At 41.0% G+C, this 21,241-nt stretch overlaps 1 protein-coding gene across 8 annotated transcripts in view; it reads left to right on the top strand.

The window, feature by feature from the left end:
* The window catches only part of PTPN3 (protein tyrosine phosphatase non-receptor type 3), a 1,864,164-nt gene that overhangs the window by 788,180 nt on the left and 1,054,743 nt on the right, over nt 1-21,241 (top strand). The window lies entirely within an intron of this gene.

Raw genomic sequence — 21,241 nt, forward strand, 5'->3', positions numbered from 1 at the left:
ACTGCATAACAAAGCTTCATTAGATAATGCTTCAGTTCTCCTATAAAAACATAAATTGTAAGATGTTTAAGTCCGCGTTTCAAACATTTTTATCGACGTTTTACATTTATAGGCATATAAACAATGCTTGCTATAATAGCAACCAAATTCGTGGGTGACCGCCCATCTTCAGCCCCACTCAACGTCCACATCTCTAGCATGAACATAAGAGTAGTACAACCTACACAGTAGAGTCTGTCGAGAGGGCCACGCCATAGCGGGGTAACTGTGTTGTGTCCAATAGGCCCAAGGCACAAGGTCTCTGTTCTGCTCCAAATATTGGAGTTTAGATAGAGAAGAACTGGATCCTTGAGTTTACGGAAAAGCGGGGATTTATCCACTATGTTGTGCACAATCTTCTTGTGGCTCAACAGGAACCACAATTTATAAAGCCAGTGTTTGTAGGCGTGGTGGGCTTGCGCTATAGGGAAAGCAACACATGCTTCCCTGCCACAGAGAGCTAGAAGTTCAGGGTTAATCAGAATCTTAAATCCAACTGAATGCTCTGCTCATGATAGTTTGTTGTCTAGGAGATACTTGATGCAGGATTACATAACTGAGATGCTGTGCTCCTACACGAGACCGAAAGAATCAGTGAAAAATAATGCAGCAGTTTAAATAGCCACGGTAGACTGTAGGCAGAGCCCAGTCTGCCTTTGTAAGAAGACCCATCCCCTCACAGGAGGATGACATCAAAGATAGTAACTCCCTGTGACTAGATCCAGGAACCCTCTGTGTCCCCTCCTAATGGATCTGGTAGAGTGGGTGTGCGAACTCTGCGCCATTCGTAGGTGTCGCATAGTTAGTGTGATGTTGCCTATTTTCTTGTCACCTACATCTACTGTATGGTACTGGCTCTATGGTAAAGGTACTTCTGTTGTAGATGATTCTAGGACTCTAGTAAATATTCCCGATTTCATGCCCTTATGTGGTTATATCAAATCATACCCTTATATAGGCATAAGATTCATACCCATATTAAGACATAGCCAATGAAGTAAAATATGGCAAGGCTACTCCCATAGACTCCTAGAAAGCACATCGCGTTCTTAAACAAACCAAGCCTCCAGCAGCCCGGGAATTCCCCCTGCTTCTGTATTGATTTGTCCTAGAACTCCTGGAGTCCTGAAAGAACTGCGAGTTCTTAGTGACGTCTTATGTCCAACCTTACGTCAAACTCGGCACCTTCCAGGTATAAATATACCAGCATCTGCCTTAAGCAACACACCGTGGTTTTGGAGCAGATCGGCTATCTACTTGCCCGACGCCCTGCAGATGCGAGTGCCGAAGGAAGCCGACCCTCCCTGCTGACGCACTGAGAGAGACGCTGTCTTTTCTCCTGCCGAGAAATCCAGCTCCAGTGTTTCCCTGTTACCCTTGCGGGTTGCTGGGAGATCGAGTCCTGAGAAAGAGATACAAGACCTCCTTCATTCTATAACCAAGGTACGGAGCTGATTAGACCCTTAGAGAATTCTTGATTCAGATTCTTGGCAAAACTGTAACTCATCTACTCCTTCCCATTACTAGGCTTAGGTTAGGTACACTGGGGTAGGCGTATCTTAGAAACACCAGTTGAGTACGTTTAGTCATTATTTTATCATTGTATGTATTTTATCCATTTTAAGTATCTTATGGCTTAGAAACCATATAAATGCTTTTACAGTATTATTTCATAATACTCATTTTACTGTACGCACTTTACTTTATGACAAGTATTGCAATTGTGGCAATTCACTTCTCTTGCATGAGAAAGTAGACTGCTCAATAAATAACCACTTTTATCGAAAATTCCTGTCTCTCTAGTTCTCTGCACTTCTGGTGAAACTAAGCATGCACGATTAACTGAGTGAAATAGCTATCTATTGTTTCCGCGACTCTGGAGATATACTCCTTATTCTGGGGGAGCAAAGTTGTCATGTTTATGCGGTTGTCAGAAACTAATCCATTGTCTATCAGGAAAGTTAGCACCTTCTTGTTTACTCAAGAAAGTTTCTAGTGACCTCTGAGCTAGCTGGCATTCACAATTAAGTCTAACATATTCAATAGAGACCTAGTTGACTTCAGTCCTACGTCTAAACTATTGTTTATGTTATTCCAATACGCAGAGCCTATTGGGAATATAGGAACTACACTACATGACGCCCAACGTTTGGTAAGGCGATAATTTAAAGCTAGATACTAGAGTAACTCAGTCGTGCTTTTCACACAGACCCCTTTTTCCGTAAAAACTCCAATAGACGTCTGGAGTGGTTAAAAGGTTAGTATCCACCAGAACTTAGTAGGACGAGAATCCTATGTATCAGTTTTTTTTGGTTTATTCAACGTTGAAGGATACAGTGTTCCAAAATATTGTGCACCTAATCTTTGTTTCCCTGAAACTTGGTCTGCAAACTTTCAGTCAGCAAAATGACGGATAGTGACGACAGGGAGAGAGCTAGAATAGCAACTGAACTATTAGCAGAAGACACAAGTCATCAGCAAAACAACCCGGATGCAATAATCATCCCGGTAAATGTAAGAAAGAGTGTAACTTACAAACTAATAAATAATGGTGTATCATTGAGAGGTGGTAGAGTCATATTTGTGGTAGAGGCACACGAAGATCGGCAGACAGAGGTATTCTATTCATGGATAAATTTTACAGCAGCAAATTCTGTGACACGCGAGTTCCACTACTACAAAGCAGAGGAACCTCCAGCGGAATATGTTCCTTTCAAGGATGTTGACATTCCACTAACTTACCAGGAGCATCAGCTCTGGTTTAATGGCGCCCTAAAACATCAAAATCACATTACCAGGCTCGGTCCACTAGGTAGACCAGGAGCCACATGGCCGGTTCTAGCCAGCTATACACCACATCCTGACATTGAAGATATGTCAGACAGAGAACTGTTAGTTCAATTAAAACAATTAATTAAAATACATAGACAATTGGTCCAATATGTCATGCAGACTTTAACAGTCCAACCTGCTTTAAAAATTCCACAGCACACCCCTCACCAGGGGAACACAAATAAAATAACACCACAGACTATACAATCAGTCATTGGTAAATTGCCCGCAAAACGGGAACAAATTCCGTTCTGGCTGGCTCAAAAGATTACTCAAATAGAGGCAGTATTCCCTGATAGTACACCTCATGAAAAACACAGAATTCTGACAATCTGTTTACCAATGGGGATCGCACCACATGTGGAGGACTGTGACACTTGGGGAGCAGTCTTTGCTTCAATCTACACAAAAACACATGGTGTTCCGTCTATGGCGGTCATACCAGACGTACTAAGACAGATTCAAAATGAATACGGTCCAGAGCCTGCTTTAAATCTAGGTATGAAATTACTGAAAGATTTTAAACAAGTCTCGTCTATACTACTAGCCAACATAAAAGGAGAAGCAGCATCTGTGGCAATCCGCCAAAAATTAAAAGAAACAGAAATAGCAGACCAACCTTTTGAACTTGCCAGAATAATTGAAAAATCCTATGAAGAATTAGGTAGAGATAGTTTGGGTGGGAAACCACTTAAACCACAACTAACAGAAAATCCTGAAAAAACGTTCATTAAAAATAATTTAATAACTCCTAAAAAGAAGTGGGAAGGTAATAAGCAGACCTCTCCCAGAGAAAAACAGTTTCAGTCCAGAGGAAAGTCTCCCCAACGGAGGGCTAGATATCCAGACCGGGGGGGGTAGGTCCCCACAACGGGAGCCCTCTGAGGAAAGATATAACCTTAGAAATAGGGATAATTTGAAAAAACCTGGCAGATATCAAGATATTGATACACGTCCCTCTCGATCTTTTCAGACTTCCTCACAGAAATCGGAAAGAAGAGGACGGTCAGAACATAAAGAGGAGCACGTCGAGTCCAAAGACAAAGAACCTGCTCATCAAAGTAAAAAATTACAGTTTCCCAAAAAGAAGGTAGCCAGCATAAAGATAAAACATGCCGAGGATCCTGAGGACACAACTCAAGAACGGGGAGTGGGCCCAAACAGTGCTAGACCGCGCAGCAGAAGTAGCCATAGCTCGCAAGATCCTGATGAATCTTCTGTAGACAGTGGACACGAATGAATACATTCAAGTGGAAACTGCAGACACCAGAGTCAGTGTGCCTCATAAATTATATGAAATAACATTGCGTATAGAAGGGGACATAACTAGTAAAATAAGAACTCTTTTGGGGAAAGCTATCTAAAGGCTATGATATTCTTCTAGCTGAGAAAGACTGGCCACCAGAATTTGTTAGCCCACATGGCGAAGAAATGATTATGCCTGCCTTCTCAAATCCTATTTCAATTCATAAAAAATACACATATGCAAGAAAATGGGCAGTGGCCCAAGCCCCTGCATTATATAAAAATCATTTAGGGTGGGATGAGGAATCCCCTCACCATAAAATCCAGTTAAAAAATCAACCTACTGCACAGAGGCAGTAACCTGTTAAGCAAGAAGCTAAAAAACAAGTCAGGGAGCTCTTAGATCACCTTGAGTACCAGGGGGTGATTGAAACATGCACCTCACAAATGAACAATCCTTTGTTTCTTGTCTCCAAACCAGACAATTCATATTGTCTAGTATTGGGCTACAGACACATAAACTCTTGTTGCAAAACATTTGCAGTACAAAATTCACACAGTGCAGCACTGATGAATAACATCGTGCGCAAAAAATATAAAACAACATTAGATATTTCAAATGATTTCTTCTGTCAAAACATTGCACCAGAAAGCAGGTATTTGACCGCTTTCTCCAGTATGGGGGCCCAAAAGCAATTTTGTCGTCTCCCACAGGGATTCAAGAATAGCCCAGGATTATTTTCAGCCAGAGTAACAGAATTACTACAAATGTATGATGATGAGACATTATTCTATGTCGACGATATCTATCTAACAGACGATGACCTGGAGACACACTTGAAAAGAGTGAACACTATAATACTTGGGTTCGCATCTGAAGGGTACAAATTTAACTTTAAAAAGTCACGAATTGCCCACCTCACTGTCCTATTTTTAGGATATGAGTTATCAAGTGAAGGTAAAAGCCTAGCAGACAACTTCTTAGAGAAGTGTGTAGTACTCCAAGCTCCAAAAACGCTGAAAAACTTACAATCAATTCTAGGTTTCCTGAATTTCGGAAGAACTTACATTCAAAATTATGCAGAGAGGGTTAAACCGCTCTACGAACTAATACAACCTGATTTCAAAGCAATTAATTGGACTCAGAAACACACGGAAATTTTACAATCATTACAAACAGACATGTTAACTAAAACCAAACTGCAAACACGCGCGAACGAACGTAAACCTTGTAATCAAAGTCATCTCAGGAAGATGCGGATTTACATACCTAACCTCAAATGAGGGAGAAACGGTACCAATAGCTTACAAATTACACTTGTATACACAAGCTGAAATTAAATTCCGTTCCACTGAAAAGATTCTAACTGCGGTACAAACTGCTGTAGCAAAAGAAAGAGCCCTGGCACAAGTTAAACGCATAATAATCGTTACACCGACACCTGCCCTAGAAGCGGTAACAAGAGCAAGCATTCTGAATGCTAAAGCCTTACATCCGAGATGGATACAATGGGTTAATTCTCTTGCTGCATCAGATGTAGTGTACAAATTTGATCCTAACTTAAAAACGCAAGAATTTCTCCAAAACGAATACGAATGTCCTCTGCCAACTGAAATTCTACCTCTGGAACAGTACACCTGTGTAATCTACACAGACAGATTTGCACAACACTACGTAGTGGATAAAAGAGTTTACAATGCGGCATGTGCGATTGTAAAAGGTCGCTGGCGCATAGGAATATTTAGACCGTTAATCACTAAAACTGAATCGCTCAGAAATTGTACAGCTCAGAGAGCTGAACTACAGGCTATTAAGATGGCGCTTGAAAATGCGGATCGCAAATTCCCCACACTAATAGTGTGCGATTCGCATTACTGCGTCGAATCTTACAATAATTCCATGCAGACCTGGATTGAAAACCGTTACAAAGATGAGACAGGTGGCACAATAAAACATAAAAAATTATGGGAATAGGTAGTTCTTTTACAGAAAGAACTACGAAAGACTCACGTGATACATATGCAGAGTCTTCAACGTGATGGCGTTCACGTTGCAGGGAATTCATTGGCTAATAAAGCCACAGCGGTAGCTGGTCAACCGGCTTCCATAGCTACAAAAAAGCGTTCTAAAAAACAAATAGATGGAGAAACGCTACTAGCAGTAAAAGCCTCAATGGAAGGCAATTATGTGGCGTTCCCACTAAATTATCCACTCGGAAATACATACATAATTGATGCGAACTCCGTTCCTTTTGCTCAAATCCCTGGAGTGGGGGATAGAGTAATTCCAAACACGAACCGGAGGGCTTACTTGATTCAAGAAGCACACATGGGAATGGGTCTGAGGCACCAAGAGATCCTGAAATCTCTATCAGAATTGCACTCAAGATACTGGTGGCCGGGAATGAGCGTGCAAGTTTATAACTTTGCAATGGATTGTCAGGACTGCAATAGAGATCGCAGTTATGAACCGGACCAGATACCTGACTCTAGCACAAATAGACCAGCCCAGACACCTCTATTAGACAGCATTAGACTATCTACACGCAAGCGTCCAACCAAACAAATGCGATCCCATAAATATTAAGACGAGATTCATTTGGATGTGGCCCCAGCGCTCGGCTGACGCCAGAACTGTTATAAAAGATTTGTGAGTCTTTATCGGCACATACGCAATTGGCATGCTGCATTTTGACCAGGGTCCTGCGTTTAGCTCTCGAGCTTACAAGGAGGCCATGGCCAGCTTGGGCATTGCATTGCGGTACTCTAGTCCATTCCATCCTGAGGGAAATGCGGTAGTGGAAAGAAAAAACCGTGACATAAAGCAATCTATAACAGCGAGGGTATTAGGTTCAGGTGATGGGTGGGTCAAACATCTAATAAGTGTCCAATGTAGTCTTAATAATCTGCCAAGAAATTCTCTGGGTGGAATCACTCCGTATGAACTTTTGTTTGGTACAAGAATGATAATCGAAGATCTCGATTGTCAGACGTCAGTGGTGGAACAAAAAGCTCTTGATTTAAAAGATCGTTTGGCTGTTTTACAGGACTTGAATGAAACAAGAAGAAGTCTAAGTAACACAAAGCTAAAGCCAACGGCCACTGAAGAAAAACCACATATCCCAGCAAGACCTGTCTGGATTCCAAAGATTGGGGATCAGGTCAGAGAAAAAATTGCGGTAAAGAAGGAATTTGGGCCTTCTTACAGAAAAGCAGTACCTGTCTTAGCTATCAGCGGAACAAGATCAGTCGTACTACCGCCCCTTGCTGGTAAAAAGGAAAACAGGGTTGTATCAATCGACCTGGTAAAACCACAAGCATATGGCCAATAATAAGTAGTAGGCCCAGTGGACTCCCAAGAAGTAGCAGAAGGCCAAACCTTGCTACAATCCAAGAGGTTCAAACTGAGAGACTAATCACATTTGATACACCTGCAGTGAATAAAAAGGACTATGCAACAAAGCCATGGAACATGTGCCTCTTGAAACCCAAATTGCAACAGTTCATCAAGAGACACCTGTCTACAATGATGCAGCCTCTGACTATACTAACATGACAAAGCAACTACAAAGATTAATAACAATCATAATGCCATTCAAACAATTGACAGAACTGCATCTGGCTACTTCATCAATTTCGATGACTTTTCTGATGATCCAAGTGAACATGAAGACAAGCCAGCAAACAAAACTTTCAAAGACAGAATTACAGAACTCTTTCATCAACTTGGGGAAACATATCTGATTTCACCATGGATTGAATTGTGGATTGTGTTAGGTGTACTTTTCCTCCTGCTCTGGCTCATTATGGTTCTAAGCTTGGGAAGAATGATTGATGGAAAATACAGTACAATGGACACAGCAAGTCAGAACATCAACTTGGTTCTAAAACCTCACAGATCCTCTCACGTTGAAAAAAGAGAACTATCATCAGCGAACATCACAGCCATCCCTATACCTGGTGGTGTAGCATGGGACACTACTGATAACGAAATCTATGGCCCGGTTGAACTCTTGAAATATCCACATCAGTTCAAGATTTCACCTAGTACTTTCTCTGATGATTGGGACTTTGAAAATATTAACAATATGATGTCAGATTTAAAAATGTCAGCTAAATATACAGAACATGATTATTTACAAGGTTCATCAAATTATGAGGAAATGTATTGCTTTAATCACTATGGGCATCACTATTTGCATAAATCGGCTATTCCTAGAAATGTTTTTACTTATAATCAATGGGAACACTGTCCAACTCTGCCAAAAGGTAGCTCAAAAAACATTCTATGAGAAATTCCCATACTTTTCAGGGTTTAATATCACTGATCCAGAAACGTTTTATTTTAAAATTATGAATAAGGCAGGAATGAAAAACATGTTGACATGTTGACAAATACTAAACTGATTTATTCTGAAAAATGTTATGAAAAAATGTCTATGTTTGATTTTGAATTTTGGAAAAACAACATTGAGACAAACACTGTCTGGGGTACAAAATACTGGCAGATACAAGGTTTAGAATCATTGTTCAGAGCCTGCATGATCCCAGAACAAATAATGTTCCTGAATGACACCATTCAACAAACGACCTGTCTTGGCCTAGCCAGGATAAAAGACTTAATCAAACCGTCTATACCAAAACCCATACCTGATAGTAATAGCACTACAGAAGTGGAGATAGACGTATCCCATATTTTAAAACATAGTAGAACACTTCCTAATTTGAAAAAATGGTTGATCTGGCCCACAGACATTAATAACTGTCAAGATAGATTCCTGAACAAAACACAGGGGTTCAAACAGAATAGGCCAGACCCAAGATATTCCCAGAGACAACATCCAGGGATAATAACAACCTATAGTGTAGGAAAACTATGCTTCGAATGGCTACAGAAATCCACAGTACCTGAAATTAAGCAACACTTGACTTTACTTAAAAAAGGTGCTGACTTGCGAGATTTCTTACTAGGACCTCGCAAACCGTGTCAAAAACATTTCATATATGCCGGTATATATGCAGCTTACAATGAAGCTTGGAAAGTAACACCAATTGAAACTGCAGAAAAAATACGAGAAATTGATCGTATTAATTTGGAAAAATCACTGTCTGTAGTGGACAATGGGTTAACAACTGTGTCCTCCAGAATATATTCACTGGACAGCATTGTATCATCTGCTATTGATATAATAGAGCAGGATATGCTAATGTTACAACATGGCCAGTCCCAATTACGTTCTATTGTACAGTTAGGCTGGACATTACAAAATCTGCGTTCAGGCTACGTGCCATGGCGTCTGATAAACACAACGTCATTATTTTCTATCTTTAACCTTACTGATAAACAAATCTTTTTGGCACAAAGAGAGGCAGACTATACGGTGCTGCGCATTGAAAAACTAGAAAGATTACCATTGACAGTCTCCGAAAAACCTGTCATTGAATGGGTAATACATGGCACAATTACAATTCCGATAACTACTTTTCAGTTTCAATATTGTCAAAAGTATATACCAGCAGGCCTGTATGAAAGGTTGGGTAAAGGGTACATCAAGTCAACCTGGAATTTACCTTACACACATAGATGTTGGAGTGGGGGCAAGAAAGAGGTATTCCTTAGTGGTAACAACTGTAAAAATTCACTAAGCGGTACACTTCTGTGTCAAGGAATTAACTTACATGGAGCCTGCGAAGGTTCATCAAATAACCTTTCATGCCACCTGCACGGCACCCCTGCTACACAGATAGAGCCTTTTTTCAGACAGCTTTCCAACGGCAGCTACGTTCTAATAAGTGACCACAGCTGTTGTGGCATGGTGCCAGGAACGGCCTATCTCGTGAGCGTTACTTCCAGGGTCACTTGTTGTACGCAAGTATTGTATCCAAACAACAATCTAGACATGGAGGCGGCAATATGGCCTTCTTTGAATATCTCTTCTATTTGAATTGATACTTTAAGCAGAATGAAGTCTATTCTTTTACAAACAACTGTGCCTTTAACCTCGTCTAGAGAAACGTATGATCTGCAAGTTGCAAGGACAGCAGCATAGATACATACATTATTATTGACAAATTGCGCCGTACATTTAGTAGAAATGTTAAGCCAAATCTCAAACATGGCTGATACGAGTGGCATCGAACATGTATTTAAGACAACTTTTTCGGGACTGTTAGCACCCTTTGAAGCAGTTCTGAGCATCTTCCCGAATTTCGTGCACTCTGTGTTCGGCGGCCTGCCTCTCATCTTGGGACTCGTAGCAGGAATCTTATTTTTGTTCCTTCTGCTTCGATATGGCAAGTCAAGTCACAGACAAAACTCAGGCTACAATGGAAGACACGATCCTAGCAATGCAATACCGAGAGCGGATTACTAAAGTCCTCAGCTTGGCTCGGCTAAGAGATCTGAATACTACCTGGTATCTTTCATTCAGACCAATCTGGCAAGATTGCATCTTACCTGTTCTACGATGCCTGCTATGCGGAGAAGAATGCATGTTAGATGCGTGTCTCACACTTCCATCAGCAGTACCTATGGATATCGATACTTTGCTTGGTTCGGTAACGGCTCATGCAACGTGTTGTCCCCAGCGGCTACCCATTCTGATGACGGCATTCGTTGAGACCTCACCATTACGATTAGGTGGCGGTGAGGTACGAGATGAAAGCGGCACACAGGTACAACCTTCTGTGAACATTGCTGATCCAGATAACGCTGACGGTAATGCATCTCACATATGCACTATTTCCACTTTTTCGGAAATGGCCCAACTTTCACCTACTGTTGTAGACAAATTTTTTGCCAGCCTATCTGAATTGATGTTCTCTCCTAACAACGAGAATAACTGTTGAAAAAGCAAGCACACGGCGTTCCCTGAAATCTGAATACGGCCTTCAGTTTTGGTAAACAGAACCTAAAAAACTTTGGAACTATATTTTTCTTCCCCAGAGAGCGAAATTGATTTTTTCCAGTTCCCAAAATATTTACCTTTTTGGCACATGACACTCTGCTTAAAGTAGAACTATTCTTAGAGAAAAAGATTTCTATTTGTAGAAACTCTAGAGACAATATTTTTACTTAGACTCTTGCACATGTACAGTCTTGTATAAATATGTGATGAAATGGTCTCGACCTTCTCTTCTGTATTCAGAGCCATTTCATAAATGTAAATTTCGTGATTCATTCAGTCAACATTTTAAAAGTACAATATATGCATTATCTGAATGACATCAATGCTTACAAAAAAACGTACAGTATAATACTCATTTTTCGTGTATATACCATTTCAAATGCATTTTATGTATTTTGGGGTGGGATGGAAAACACATGCATAGATATGCTTAAACATTGCTTAGTATTTAGTAATAATGGACATTATACATGGAGTGGGTGTTGTAGATGATTCTAGGACTCTAGTAAATATTCCCGATTTCATGCCCTTATATGGTTATATCAAATCATACCCTTATATAGGCATAATATTCATACCCATATTAAGACATAGCCAATGCAGTCCAAATACGGCAAGGCTACTCCCATAGACTCCTAGAAAGCACAACGCGTTCTTAAACAAATCAAGTCTCCAGCTGCCCGGGAATTCCCTCTGCTTCTGTATTAATTTGTCCTAGAACTCCTGGAGTCCTGAAAGAACTGCGAGTTCTTAGTAACGTCTTATGTCCAACCTTACGTCAAACTCGTCACCTTCCAGGTATAAATATACCAGCATCTGCCTTAAGCAACACACAGTGGTTTTGGAGCAGATCGGCTATCTACCTGCCCGACGCCCTGCTGACGCGAGTGCCGAAAGAAGCCGACCCTCCCTGCTGATGCACTGAGAGAGACACTGTCTTTTCTCCTGCCGAGAAATCCAGCTCCAGTGTTTCCCTGTTACCCTTGCGGGTTGCTGGGAGATCGAGTCCTGTGAAAGAGATACAAGACCTCCTTCATTCTATATCAAGGTACAGAGCTGATTAGACCCTTAGAGAATTCTTGATTCAGATTCTCGGCAAAACTGTAACTCATCTACTCCTTCCCTGTACTAGGCTTAGGTTAGGTACACTGGGGTAGGCGTATCTTAGAAACACCAGTTGAGTACGTCATTATTTTATCATTGTATGTATTTTATCCATTTTAAGTATCTTATGGCTTAGAAACCATATAAATGCTTTTACAGTATTATTTCATAATACTCATTTTACTGTACGCACTTTACTTTATGACAAGTATTACAATTATGGCAATTCACTTCTCTTGCATGAGAAAGTAGACTGCTCACTAAATAACCACTTTTATTGAAAACGCCCGTTTCTCTATTTCTCTGCACTTCTGGTGAAACTAAGCATGCACGATTAACTGAGTGAAATAGCTATCTATTGTTTCCGCGACTCTGGAGATATACTCCTTATTCTGGGGGAGCAAAGTTGTCCTGTTTATGCGGTTGTCAGAAACTAATCCCTTCTTGTCTATTCAGGAAAGTTAGCACCTTCTTGTTTACTCTAGTGACCTCTAAGCTAGCTGGCATTCACAATTAAGTCTAACATATTCAATAGAGACCTAGTTGACTTCAGTCCTACGTCTAAACTATCGTTTATGTTATTCCAATGCGCAGAGCCTATTGGGAATATAGGAACTACACTACACTTCTTAATCAGATATGGGAACCCGCACTCTTCACATTGTGCAATTAGCAAACGTGTGCTGCATTATGCTTATTAGGAAGTGCCTGCAGCGTCTTCTGTCAGCTGATACCAGCTCAAAGTACCACAGAACTTAGGACTTAAGCTACTGACATTTTGCAGTCAGTTGCTAGATATTACATATGCCCCTTTTCATGATGGAAAAACTGCTGAAGGTGTGAGTGAGCTCTTTCACATATTCTTGGCACATACTTGTAAACCTCACATCCATAGTAGCCATATTTTTTCATGGCAAAGTGATGGCTGCTGTGCACCTTACGTACATACCTTAGCACCAGTATGTTGTCTGTCTCCCTCCATATGTTAATGCCACCTAAATGACACCCACACATTTTCTACTCTTGTGGCTTCTGTATCAATTCCCCTCATACGTTTACCACCCAACTTATATTAAACTTTCTTGTACTACACTGTAGCAGGGATTCTGCTCCTACACAGAACTGTGCATAGAGACTTGGAACCTCAGTTAATTAGGGTGTACCAAAACTCACCTTAGTATCCAACATCCCCTACCAGACTAGCATCAGTGTCTCGTTGGCTCTTCCATAACACCAATGATTAGACAACCCACAACATGGAACTTAGATTACCTCAGGCAATGTGGAACACATGAACACTCTTTCCTTATACTATCATACCAGTCCAAAACAGGGAGTAAAAGAAGACACGTGCAATTTTGAAATATTTATTTCTAATGCCGTGTTCTCATGCGCAGTATCTTAGCTAATACAAGCAGACGTATTATCAGCAACAAGATTATTAGCATAGTTACTATCCCATAAAATACAAAGGGAGAAAGCATGTTATTATGCTAAATGGAAACTGGTTTAAAATATACCTATATCACGCAAGCACAAGAACTATTGCAAACACGGCCGGCCTCAACAAGAGGTTGTTGGCTTAACGCTGTGTTCCAGAAAATAAATATGGCCTGTTTGGGCCTGAACAAAAGAAAATATATACCTATATTTCACCCTCCCTTGCTAGTAGGTTATTTTATATCTACAGAAGGTCTCTTGGGATTACAAGGGCGGCCCCATACCTCTGGTACTAATAGAGATGGAACACATCAGATTCTGCACCAGCTCTCAGCATGCGAATGTTCTCCAAGTGAGTGATCATGCCTATGCAGTGCATTATTAAACGTACCAAAATCAGAGGTGGCCACAGCTGCATATATGGTATGTCTACAACGTGCGCTGATCAGTCTGAACAACAACCACTGTGTTGAAATAACCTTGGAGGCCTCAGCACTCACTGTTCAGACAAAGCTTACCAAGCAAGGCTGCTAATATAGAATTTTTTTGGAAAAAGAGAGGGGCCCCTTAAAACCAAAGGGAATAGGGCACTTACAAAGTGACAATAGAATAATCCCCTTGGGTAAATGTCTTAACCGGGTAGAATCTGTCAAAAGTTACCATTCACCCCACTACACTCTGATTCTCATTCATCATTGTCCACACATTTCAGGATTAGGCCATTAGTGATAGGGAAACCACTATAACACTGTATGTTAAAAAAATATATCACACATGTTTATAATTCACATTACAAATATTCTCAATAAAAACACGGGAATACAAGTCAATCAATACATTTGATATCACAAAAGTTCTTAAAAACACAATATAATTAAAATATTTGTTAACATAAGCATAAAAGTATAAAAAGAGTGAAAAAACAAGAGCTAGACAGAAAAACTCAGTCTTAACGATTTACACATCCGTCATAATATCATATTATGGGCAAGGAGTTAAGCAATCTATAATTTGTTTTTTTACACCAATGCTCGATAGGCGAATTGTGTTACAAGATCTAGCGTCGACGCTATTCGATGGAAAAAGCCTTATAGATCCATTTTTCTCAAGACTCGGGTAGAAGCACTCAGTATCTTGTTAAACATTTTCTTGCAGCCACCTGCATCAATAAGAGAGGCTCCCTTAGTAGTACTTTCTTGTAAGCTTTACGTATGGGAATGTCAAAGATTCGAATTTGACTGGAACGCCATTTTTCTAAGAAACTTCCTGCTAAATATAGCGAGGATCGCAGTCTGCACGGTAAATTTCTGTGTCATTGCTGATTGTGTCTTGTACATGGATGTTCTCTATATTTTACCTTAAATACAAAACCGGGAGCATGAAAGCGATACCGCTTGATTCTATTGGTGGTTCTCCCTCAGGCTGTCTTTTATCACGTTGGATAGTATTCTCAATATCGGTCCCTCTAATGATTAGGGAACCTCGATAATAAGTTGATTGGAAATGCAGTCCTATCCCTCAGGCCAGCCTTAGATCTTTATTGACATTCCCATACGTAAAGATTACGAGAAAGTACTACTAAGGGAGTCTCTCTTATTGATGCAGGTGTCTGCATGAAAATGTTTAACAAGATACAGAGTGCTTATACCCGAGTGAGGAAGGGGGAACACAAAAAAATTGATTCACCTTTCTAACTTGCCGTTTAAAGTCGTCCTCCCTCGGGTGTCTTCTCTCCTCTTGGAATTTCTGGGCCAGGTAAATGCACTACCCGATCCTGGCGCTACTCTCTCAGCATGAGAGCAGCATTAGGATTGGATAGAGCAGGCTCTCCCAGGCTCCTAAGAGCACTTGAAGCCTGTGCTTTCTCTAACCCAGCTGTCTAAGACAGCAGGTTAGAGAACTTTAAAATGTGCATGTCTGTTTAGCGGACGGCCAAAGAGATATCCGCATTTTAAAGGTCACAGCTGCTTCCACTCTGCAGCAAGGGCCCCACCCTGTCCTGACACTTCGTTCGGGACAGGTCAATGGTTGCTGAAAAATAAAATGGTAATAAATTAAGTTTATTACCATTTTTTATTTTTCAGTTCTGGGTCTTTTGAGGCGACGCTCCTCCTCTCAGATGGAGAAGCCGCCCCTGCCCATCCTGAAATCTAGCCCTAAACTCCACGCATCTTAAAGTGTATTTGCATTAATGTAAAGTATGGGTCCAAAGCGATATGCATTTATTAAGTCTTTTCCCATCAATCCTTCTTCAAGTAACCTGTTATAAGTTCCTTCCTGAAAATGTAGCACTGGACCTCATGTTTTCCGAAATTGTGTGCCTCCTGCATTGCATATGCTAGTATCTGCAAATTTATCAATATTCATAATTTCAGCAACTATTGAATGTATCCAGATGTTTCTGGTTCACCCCACATTGCCTGTATACATGCCAGTAGGAAGGAGATGGTTTTCCTCTTTATACCATGCAGTGGGCCTTCTCCTTCATAGAGAGCACCCAGCATGATCACCGTGGAGCACTTAGCCATCATTATTAATGGCATTAGTAATTTCAGCAGTTGTTGTAATATGTGATCTTATCTCTGGGGATATATATATATATATATATATATATATATATATATATATATATATATTCAAAGTTAGCCACTTCCGTGAAAGAGATCAGAGGGACGCGGCGGGACTTAAAACACCATTTATTAAAATTGTGGCATTACGCGTTTCGCCGATGTGCCTCTTCAGGTGCTGGGGTTCCGTTTGTTTTCTCCTTTTGAAGGTCGGCCCATGCCCCTAAAGTAGTGTCGGCCAACCCTGAACAGCATCACATCCGGAAACCCTCGCACTGTTCAGTGTTCAAGGACTACATTATCCAGCATGCAGTTTGTTCGTGTGCTCACGTGAGTGTCTCTGTCAGCCTTAATTTCTTTTTTTAATTCTTTTTATTTAAACAAGGCATTCAAATAGGTGCACTGAACAGGGGTTAGACATCTCCACATAACATTACGTCAGTTCGTACATTTTCGGGGGGGGGGTTAGAAGAGAGGCATAGCCTTAATTTTTGATTACTTCCAGTAAGGGGCTGAATTAGAATGCGATTTACGTTGAACCCCTGCACTGTGCTGGACCATAAGTAGTGTCCAAGTCCTCACTTGCAGCCATAGTCATAGTCAATGCTAACTTTTCTTGATGACGTTTGTGAGTTTATAAGCAGTGTATTGGATCACAGCTAAGGTCTAATTTGACTCCAAGGAGTGTTATGTCCTTACCTTAATAGATGATTGTTTACATAACCTCTTTTTCCACATAATTTCGATTTTTTCATATTTACATTTTTGAGGACCAATTTCTTTAAAAACAAATATGGTCCTTCTTCAATGACAGAGCAGTGCCAAAAAGGACTGTGGCTGCAGTGGCACATTGAATGTGTATGCCCAATGTGTCCGACAACCATGAACCATGTCTATCATTTCTTCTTTTGCTGGTAATCATCCAAATAAACAGACCTTAGAGTCTTCTAGTAGTTTCCTTTAAGTTCTGTCCCTCAATTTTTTCACTCCTGTCTCTCTCAGAATGCCCACAACAGTGAACATCCCAGGACATTTGAAAAAGATTAGCTTCTCCATTACTTCACCTGTAGGTTTGATTTCATTTTTATGCAATGTTATATTGTTATTGATGATGGATACTCCTACCTGCAGATTCCCCACCTTTTAAATATCCCAGGGACCAGTCTGGATCTGAAAACTTTCCAGTAGTTCTCCCACGTCTGTAGAGGTAGAGGGCACCAGTTCCATCATGACTTCGCACTCTGCACCACATGATATCATTGGAGTCATAAAGCACCCCCATCAGCATGCTGACGTCAGTTCCCTTTTTCCATGGCTTCAATACGTTCAGGACCTCCTCTCTTCAGAAGTCTTTCTTTTTTTATGTTTTCTAGTTTACCATTTCATCTAGCTGCAGTTTTCTGTCACAAAGTCGCATCCAAAAAGGTTCAAGTTCAAGCCCTGTCGAGACTGCAATGGTCAAATGTCCATTACTGACCCTCATGTAATATTTCTCTGCTGCTTCGGTCCGATGATGACTTTGATGTGTGTCAACATTGCCAAAGGATGTATCCCAAAGCTCTAAAGGAGCAGGAAAAGGTTTATGGCTAGAGCATGGAATGGTCATTGGGTATACAGGAAGTCTTGATCAAGATCAAAATCTCATTTTCCTTTGTCAAAGTCATTTAGAAGAAATCATAATAAAATAATAAGAGACATGAATCCTGTTTTTATTCTTCGAAGGATAAGTCACTGAAACCTTCCGCTCCATAGCCCATGTCAGACCAGAAGCATGAAGAGGTCGACCCGATGCCGATACCATTGATTCCAACAAGACCGGTGTCTGCGACTACTGCTAACCCAACGCTGACTCCAAAACCTCCTGCAGCACAGACTCCTCACCCGCTAAGTGATTGACCATACCCAGAGATCTCAACTACTGGTACAGATCCAACTCAATTTCTGAATGCAATGTTAACTGATTTTAATTGAGCCTAGCTCCCATCTGGTGCGCCGGCTGGCCACGAGGATCTATGGCATATTCCTTAAGTGGCTTTCCAATGCCTTACCAATCAGCACCTTTCACCCTATTTCTGACCATTCCTGAGTTAAACTGGATAACCCGGACTACAGTGCCGAAGACTCCAACGCCGTGAAAGACTACACCTTCACTGGTACTTCGTCACCGGAATTAGCAATCTCTCCGGTGAACCGTTCAATGCCGCCTGTGCCACAATCAATGCCACACCAGAGGCACCAACGACGTTGCATTCCGTAACTTTTGAACCAGCGCAGGTGCCCCAAACACCTTTAGACCAGATTCCTTTGATGCCTCACCGTTCCCGAAGTGAGGCACAACAATTGATGGAGGAGAAAAGATCTTTCTTTGGGGACGATGATGATCCTCCTGAGCAGACCAAGGATATCCTAGTTCAGCTTTCAATATATCCAGACTTGAAAGACTTCAAAGATGCCAGTGGCCTGAACACTTCCCCCGAAAGGTACCTACTATCCCCTACATGTCTCCCTCAGGCAGAGATAACATCTTACCACTTGGTAATGCGCAAAGTAGCAGAGATGCTAGACTTGTCTCTAACATCAACTGAAGTGAAGTCAGATATTCCTACTGAATTGCTTCACTCTGCTCCCTTTTAATGATGCTCTAACTGAAACGAGCTTAGCCATTTGGGGAAAAATTGACTACTTCTACAATGGTATCAAAATCTATTGCACGCTGTTATAAGCGCTCTCCTGGAGACCCGGACTCCCTTTCCTCCCACTGTGTCCTGAAAGCATTTAAGTGCAGGCATCTTGTTCCTCAAAAAATACTCTGGGTTCTTTTCCATCAACCCCATCAGATAGGGAGTCTAAAAAGATGAAACAGTATGCCAAAAAATGATTTCAGCAGGCAGAATGGCTTTAAATCTGTCAATGCTCCTTCCCTCCTCCACAGGTACATTCTTGCCTTAATGGTTTCGGCCCAATCAGTTATTAATTAAGTGATGGTCAAGTTGCGGCATAGCATGTAATTCAATCTGGCCTTGATACAGTTGACTCTGTGGTAAGAGCAATGGACACACCACTATTTCTCAAAGATGTCATGCCTGAATGAGGAATTCAGGCTTGTTCTCAGATGTCCAGAATACGGTAATGGACTTGCCTTTTGATGGCTCATGTCTCTTTGAAGCTAAGGGAAACTCAGCACTGGAAAGATTCAAGGGTAGCAAAATGACTCATTAGACCTCTTCAAATTCAAAAAGCTTTATTCGATATTCAAAATAAATTCATAAAAGCATACAAGTTAAAAAAGAACATACAATCAAAAAGTGCCAAGTAAGTACAAGACGTTAAAATCATTGTTATTACAATCAGAGCAATTCCAAATTAATAAAAACAGGTTGTTAAAAATTCAAAAATACTAATATGTACAAAAATAGAGTTCATTACATAGAGTTTCTAAACTTAACCTGTAATTTTGGAAAACTAGATATAGCATGTGCCACAGTGTCGTTTTCTAACTGTTGCAGTCTAACATAGGCTATTCTGCATGAGAGGTGGCCCCACGCTTTGAGGATAGGTTTCAGGATAATCCTCCGTGGAACAAATTTACAGAATAAAATACAGTGTAAGTTCGATTGGGGAGATAAGTCATCACAAGGGCAGGTGGGCAATTCCCTCGACCAGTTATTGCAGGTTGGAAAGGTGATTATACGAAAAAAAGTTCCAAACCTGAACCGTGACAGTAGCATTCTCGAATAGCAGGTTAAATCACTTACAAGGTACAATTGGGGCCCTGGGTTAGTAGTGATTTCCTGAAAGGCCAAGACTGAGTTTTTTTGTTTTTCTATGGACCATCTTTTGTTAACTAGAAGATCCATAGCCAGTTGTTTCAGGGATTTCCTAGCAATCACTTCCATACTGGACGGTCTCGCAAAAAACTCAGGATGGCCAAGCTCGGTCATCAAAGTTTTCACATAAGACAGCCATTTAATGTTCCTAACACCGTCAAGGGTTGGACAGTCAGTGATTAGTTTACGATTAAAAGCTGTCTCCGGGGTGACCCACACCTTATGCCATAAGAGGATAGGCGCAATCTTTATGGCGTCAGAAATAAAGGGTAGACCCAGTTCCATGTGCATAAGGTAAATTGCAGAGGATTTAGGAACCCCCAGCAAATATCTGAGGTATTGATTTTCAATTAATTGAATAGATGTTGTATTTTCAATACCCCAGATACCTGATCCGTAGGTGGCCGTAGATATACCTTTGGCCTGATATATATTTGCCGCATAATTATGTAGTTCACCAACCGCCCTAGAGAAGGCTAATTTTCTTGCTTTTACTGCAGTGTGTCAATGGCATTTCCTATCAAATGATATTCAGAGATAGGGGAAGTGATCCGTTGTCTCTATCCTCCTACCCTCAAGGAATATAGGACAGGGTGTTTTCTTGGTGCCATGCCCACAAGCCATAGTATATGTTTTAGTGGCATTGACTTTTAATCCCTTATCTTTCATGGAATTATTAAATTTTGAGACCGCCCTCTGCAGACCTAGCCTGGTTTGCAACATGATGGCAGCGTCGTCGGCATATAGGAGTAGGGGGACAGGCTGGCCCTGAGATGAAGGATAGTCGTACGGTAAGCCCTTAAGGTGGTCGCCAATAGAGTTGATATATAGGGTGAAGAGCAGGGGTGCTAAAATGCACCCCTGTCTCACTCACCTCTTGATGGAAAATTTTGACAAACACTCACCTGGCTTACCAAAGCTCAACCTGACCCCAGCACCCCTATATAATTCCTTGATGAAGTTGAGTATTGTTTCATCAATACCCAGGTCAAATAGTGTAGACCAAAGTTAGTTGTGGTCCACACAGTCGAAAGCAGAGATCAGGTCGATAAAAGTAATGAAAAGATTCCCTTTCTTGGCCTGGGTGTACTTGGAAATTAAAAGATACAAATTTAAACTTTGCTTAGTGGTTCCCATACCGGTACGGAAGCCGTACTGGAGGTTAGATATAATGTTACCTTCCTCAGCCCAGAGTTGAATTTGCTTTAAAATAATACAACCAGGCGTCTAGAAGTGAAATAGGCCGATAGCAGGTTGGATCTTGTCTGTTGCCCTTTTT

Source organism: Lissotriton vulgaris, chromosome 4_1, assembly GCF_964263255.1.
Source record: "Lissotriton vulgaris chromosome 4_1, aLisVul1.2, whole genome shotgun sequence".
Lineage (NCBI taxonomy): Eukaryota > Metazoa > Chordata > Amphibia > Caudata > Salamandridae > Lissotriton > Lissotriton vulgaris.